At 41.7% G+C, this 6,000-nt stretch overlaps 1 protein-coding gene across 21 annotated transcripts in view; it reads left to right on the forward strand.

Moving 5' to 3' along the window:
* Positions 1 to 3,556, forward strand: part of TSNARE1 (t-SNARE domain containing 1) — a 488,733-nt gene extending 485,177 nt beyond the window's left edge. For all 21 annotated transcript variants that reach the window (XM_030012179.1, XM_030012185.1, XM_030012183.1 and 18 more), the window contains one exon: positions 2,642 to 3,556. The gene's annotated coding sequence lies outside the window, so the exon portion shown is untranslated. The remainder of the gene's footprint in view (positions 1 to 2,641) is intronic.
* Positions 3,557 to 6,000: the final 2,444 nt, after the last annotated feature.

Raw genomic sequence — 6,000 nt, forward strand, 5'->3', positions numbered from 1 at the left:
GGTTAGACTGCATTCTTTTCTCTCCTGTACACAGGCACCTGCGTGCCTACACAAAAGCTCTCTCACTCACTCCACACACACACACACACACACGCGTATATATGTGCATACACACGCATACATGCACACATCCACACACTAATCATAAAGGAGCACGGCCAGCTTAGTTAAAGGCAGGCATCTGTTAGCGATTGATTTGAATTTGTCATTTACTGATTGACTGCATTTGCGTCATGCGATCCTTTGCTTGGCATGAATGAGACTGCACTGAGGATAGTGCTAAGAAATCCAGACAACCAGTTGGCAGTTCTGTGATGCTAAACACACACACACAGAGTTTAGGCAAAGCGTTGCAAGCAGATCGAGGGATGTGATCCTTCCCCTCTACTCAGCACTGGTGTGCTGTGTCCGGTGCTGGGCTCCCCAGGACAAAAGAGAGACATGGAGATACTGGAGTGAGTCCAGCAAAGTGCCACAAAGATGATTAAGGGATGGGAGCATTTGACGTGAGGAGAGGCTGAGAGAGCTGGGACTGCAGTCCTGGGGAAGCGAAGGCTCAGGAGGATCTTATCCATCAGTATAAATACCTGATGGAGGGTACAAAGAAGATGGAACTAGGCTTTTCTCCATGGTTTCCACTGACAGGACAAGAGGCAAAGGACACAACCTAAAATATATGAAAATTTGTTTAAACATAAGAAAATGCTTTTTTTACTGTAAGAGTGGTCAAACAGGGAAACAGGTTGTCCAGAGAAGCTGTGGAGGCTCCAGCCTTGGAGCTATTCAAATCCAACTGGACACAGCCCTGACCACCCTGTTTCAGCTGACCCTGACCTGAGCTGGTGGTTGGACTAGATGATCTCCAGGCAGTGGACATATTGTTGACTGGCACCTCTAGAAATATTCCTTCCTTTTCAAGTGGATTTCTTTTCACTCCACTTGCAGCCTTTCCTTTTTGAAAAAGATTGTGAAATATTAAGTGAACAGGAAAGTGAGAATAGTTCCAAAGTGGATGGAAAGGTTATATGATTAGTGAAGTCCATCCCCTTTCCAGAGCCTTTCCACTTGTCTGAGTAACTCTAGCAAATCCTTTTGTGATATTAGAAGGACTTCTACTACTGAATTGGTGCAGCTAAATTTAGGTGTCCACAGTGTACGTTTCTGCATCTGAGACAGTTATCCTGAAGATCCCTTTGTAGTTAATGCTAGTCAATAACACTCAGTGAAATTTAGGTCATTCTGAAGTTGATGACTTTATTCAAATGACCCCCACCCTAAAAATCTGTTGGCTGTATTGATTAGATCTGTAATTACTGTAATAGGAGCCTGGAGCTTGGGACTCATTACACTCAGATGGAGATACTTACACCTTAAATTAGCTGAGATGAATGTCATCTTCAGAAGGATACCATTTCTCATTAAAGCAGAGTGTTTCTATTAGCTCTTTGTGGTGTTTATGTGCATGCAAGGCAGGAACTGTCTTCTATGCTTTGTATACGCAGCACAGCACACAATGAACATTTGATGTCAAAAGATTATCTAAATAATATCTTATTAGAAACAATTTTAATAATTGGCATAAATAACAATATGTACGTGGTTTTATATTTTATAGCTTTGGGGGAGGAGGGTGTCTGATCTCTGGTCTATTTTGATACCTTGTTGGTTTACAATAAAGCATAATTAAAACAAAGAGTGTTTCTAAGGCTTTCACAGGTACTAAAAAAAAAAAAATATTTTCTCAGTTAGGGGTTCAATAATAATAACAGACTATTTTTCCATCCCTTTCCTTTCCCCTGATAACAAATTTAACCAGATATTTTTACATAGCATATATACAAACAATATTCACTAAGGAAGTAGAGGTAGGATAAACAAAAACGCTACAAAAGCCTACTTATAGTTTTCATAGTGGTGTTTACTACAAACACACAGGCCTGCTTCGTGGGGTGGCGAGTGCAAAAATACAATTTGCCTAACCTCCAGTATCTATACTGCTGATGTCTATCTTGGAGGTGCTATCTTGGTGCTGATGTCTGTCCTAACAGGCTTCTCTTATAGTAATTGGAGAGGAACATGCACTTTCATCAAAAAATTGCCTCTTTATTTCCATTAACATTAAGTAGTGTAAACATTTTATGTTGTAGAGATCTACACATGATATGCTGAGTCCTTCCTATCAAGAGAAAGTGTCTACTGGCTTAATTGTACGGAAAAAAAGAAAACAGACCAATATTTCTTAGATATATTCTCTCCTGCAAAGTACATCAATGTCACACTCTGGCTTCAACACCTAGTCCACTTTTCAGGAAAGTGTATTTTTAAAACTAGGTGCACCATCCTCCTGGTATGGGAATTGCTGGCATTGAAGAGAACACAAAAACTACTCTTTTGCTTTCTACAGTAGGCTATACACCTTATTTTCTTTATAAATTTGTTTTGTCTCCCCACTATGTCCACTTCCACAATTACCTTACACTGGAATCAGTGAAAATACACTTTTCTGAGATGATGTCTACTTCATTGCTGACTATGCATTTTGGGACCACCTTGAACAGCCACCCTTCCATCAGTAACAACTTTACATCAGCCAGTCTGTGGGAATCCTGTGAATACTTATCAGTTATTCTTGCTTTTGCAGAACCTGTGATCACCCTGTGAAGTGGAATGGATTCTCAAGGCATTTCACATTCAGGCCCTACATCAATGTCTGCTTTACTGATCACGTTGTATTAAAACTGCTATAGTCAACAAACACTAACTGTATGAAAGAAAAGCTAAGTTTTATACTGTGTGTTAGTATAATTGTGAATAATTTTTCCTTTTTTTTTCCCCCCCCCCCCCCCTCCTTCATTGCCTTATGTTACAGATTTTAATTATGTCCCCTGTGTATCTGGGAAATGCTATTTCCTTACCTCCAGGTTTGGTATACAGTGTGTTCTAAGATACATAGCCATTAATTCATCTTTATTGCTTGTGTTTTTAATGTGCTCCTAATCTCCAGTTCTGCTCATTTAAAACCATGAAAGTCAACATGTTTTGTCTGATTCTTTTGTGTTGTTGTTTTTGTACATTTTAAAAATAATCTAGCTCAGATTCTCATACTGTGCACTGCTGCTTTAGAATTTGCTCTGCCAGATCTGAGCTAAGCAATTTCACAGTTATATGTGCCACTTACAAACACATCAATTAAATGCTTATTTGATCCCATTGTATGCATAGAACACCACTTTTTTTTTTTATGAGAAACACTAGTGAAAGAGCAGGACAAATAAACACTAAGACATATTGTTACCAGTTTTTTTTAAAAAGAAAAGGCTTTTAATCTGTTAAAAAAATCAAGCAAGGCATCTCATGAAAAATGTCAAATTCTGCATTAGATTTCATTTCATAGGTTTCAATGCAAGCAGCATTTGGGATTTTGTCCCATTTTCACCCCCAATATTTTCTGCTGAAAACATGATTGAAAATGCCATTTAAGTTCTTCTTTAAATGTGTTGTGTACTATAAATGCAGTTTTCCTCCAGTAAATAAAGCATTTCAAAAATGGTTTTAATTAAAATGTCATAGGAATTATTGAAGAGAATTTCACAAAATGATATAGTTTTTATTCTTCATGAAAAGTTGCATCTTTTGACAAAAATGTTTCTCACCAGAAAAAAAAAAAAAATCAACTACCTCCATCTGTTATGGATTTTTGGTTACTGTGAAGGTTTTAGAAGACAATAACAAACATTAAACTAGATTCTCACCTGCACTGATTTCAATTACATGCTTCCTTTCCAAAAAGCTGACACAGTCTTCCGTCAGTAAAGGTTGAGCACAGAAAATGCTCAGAGAAAACTTGCAGCTGCTTAAGCTCATTCAGGGTCAAAACTGTAAAAGTTCTTAAATCAATGCAGTTAGGTTTAGCAAAGAAACAAAAGTCAGAGTTTCTGGTGGTTTTTCTCTAGATCTATCCTACAAAATCTACATAACTAGATCATTATATGTAATATTAAATATTCATTAGTTGCTATTAAGAAAAGCTAATTAATAGACTGATACTCTTTTTTCCAACCAAGATTAGTACTGGCATGAAATTACAAATTATGATACCTACTGCTTTACCTTGCTACAGAGAGTTTACTTCTGAAATAGGGCTCCCTACTTATATCCACTACAAACTGCAGACTGCCTCTATCAGCACATTTGGCAAATCCTATAGTGATGAAAATTATTTGCATGTAGTTAGTGAGAGCTGAAACAAACCCAGCTCATAGCTGATTGCAAGCAAATATTTTGAGAGCTTCGAGTTGCATTTGAACAAGGGATCCAGAACAAACAATCCTTGCCCTTTTGCTAATCCCATTCATTAGAAGCTCACTGATTACCTCATTAGTATGATGCAGTGCAGAGACAGCCTGATGGAGCTTCCAATGAGCCAGCTTACATGGCAGATGCATTTGGCACCGATGACCCAGGTGAAGTACTTCTCTACTGAAACTATAGAGGCTGCCTGGCTTAGAGCAAGCACGAAATCTCTACGTGGCAACATAGACACACTCCGCCTGTTGGGTATTATACACTTGGTTATAATAGCAAATGTTATTTCAAAAAAACACCATTCCATGAGGTTGCTATAAAACAATATATTTATACTAAATCATAGAATCAGAGAAGGGTTTGGGTTGGAATGAACCTTCGAGGATCATCTAGTCCAACCCCCTTGCTATGGGCAGGGACACCTTCCACTAGACCAGGTTGTTCAAAGCTCCATCCAACCTGGCCTTGAACACTTCCAGGGATGGGACATCCACAACCTCTCTGGACAACCTGTTTCACTGTCTCACCACCCTCACTGTAAATAATTTATTCCTTATGTCCAATCTAAATCCTACCCTCTTTCATTCTGAACTGCTGCCTCTTGTCCTGTCACTACAAGCCCTGGTAAAAAGCCTCTCCCTGTCTTATAAGGTCCCTTTCTATATTGAAAAGCCAAAATAAGGTCTCCCTGGAGCCTTCTCTTCTCCAGGCTGAACAACCCCAACTCCCTCAGCCTTTCTTCACAGCAGAGGTGTTCCAGCCCTCTGATTATTTTTGTGGCCCTCCTCTGGACCTGCTCTAACAGGTCCATGTCTTTCTTGTGCTGGGGACCCCAGAAATATGTATTGGGTTTGTATGGCAAGGTTTTGGTGGCGGAGGGGGCTACAGGGGTGGCTTCTGTGAGAAGCTGCTAGAAGCTTCCCCTGTGTCCGATAGAGCCAATGCCAGCCGGCTCCATGACAGACCTGCCACTGGGCAAGACCTGAGCCAATCAACTTCAGTGGTAGCACCTCTGGGATAACATATTTAAGAAGGGGGGAAAAAACCCCAAACTTCCTTATGGCAGCCAGAAAAGAGGAGTGAGAATATGTGAGAGAAACAGCCCTGCAGACCCCCAGGTCAGTGCAGAAGGAGAGGAGGAGGTGCTCCAGGCACCAGAGCAGAGATTCCCCTGCAGCCCATGGGGAAGACCACGGTGAGGCAGGCTGTCCCCCTGCAGCCCAGGGAGGTCCATGGGGGAGCAGATCTCCACCTGCAGCCCGGGGAGGACCCCACGCCGGAGCAGGGGGATGCCCGAAGGAGGCTGTGACCGTGTGGGAAGCCCACGCTGGAGCAGGATCCTGGCAGGACTTGTGATCCCACAGGGGACCCACACAGGAGCAGTCTGTGCCTGAGGGACTGCAGCCCGTGGAAGGGACCCACGCTGGAGCAGTTCGTGAAGAACTGCAGCCTGTGGGAAGGACTCACGCTGAAGAAGTTCATGTAGGACTGTCTCCCGTGGGAGGGACCCCACTCTGGAGCAGGGGAAGAGTGTGAAGAGTCCTGCCCCTGAGGAGTAAGGAACAGCAGAGATAACATGTGTTGAACTGACCATAACCCTCATTCCCTGTCCCCCTGCGCTGCTGGGGGGAGGACAGAGAGAAAATTAGGAGTCAAGTTAAGCCCAGGAAGAAGGGATGGGTGGGGGGAAGGTGT

Source organism: Aquila chrysaetos, chromosome 4 (assembly GCF_900496995.4).
Source record: "Aquila chrysaetos chrysaetos chromosome 4, bAquChr1.4, whole genome shotgun sequence".
Lineage (NCBI taxonomy): Eukaryota > Metazoa > Chordata > Aves > Accipitriformes > Accipitridae > Aquila > Aquila chrysaetos.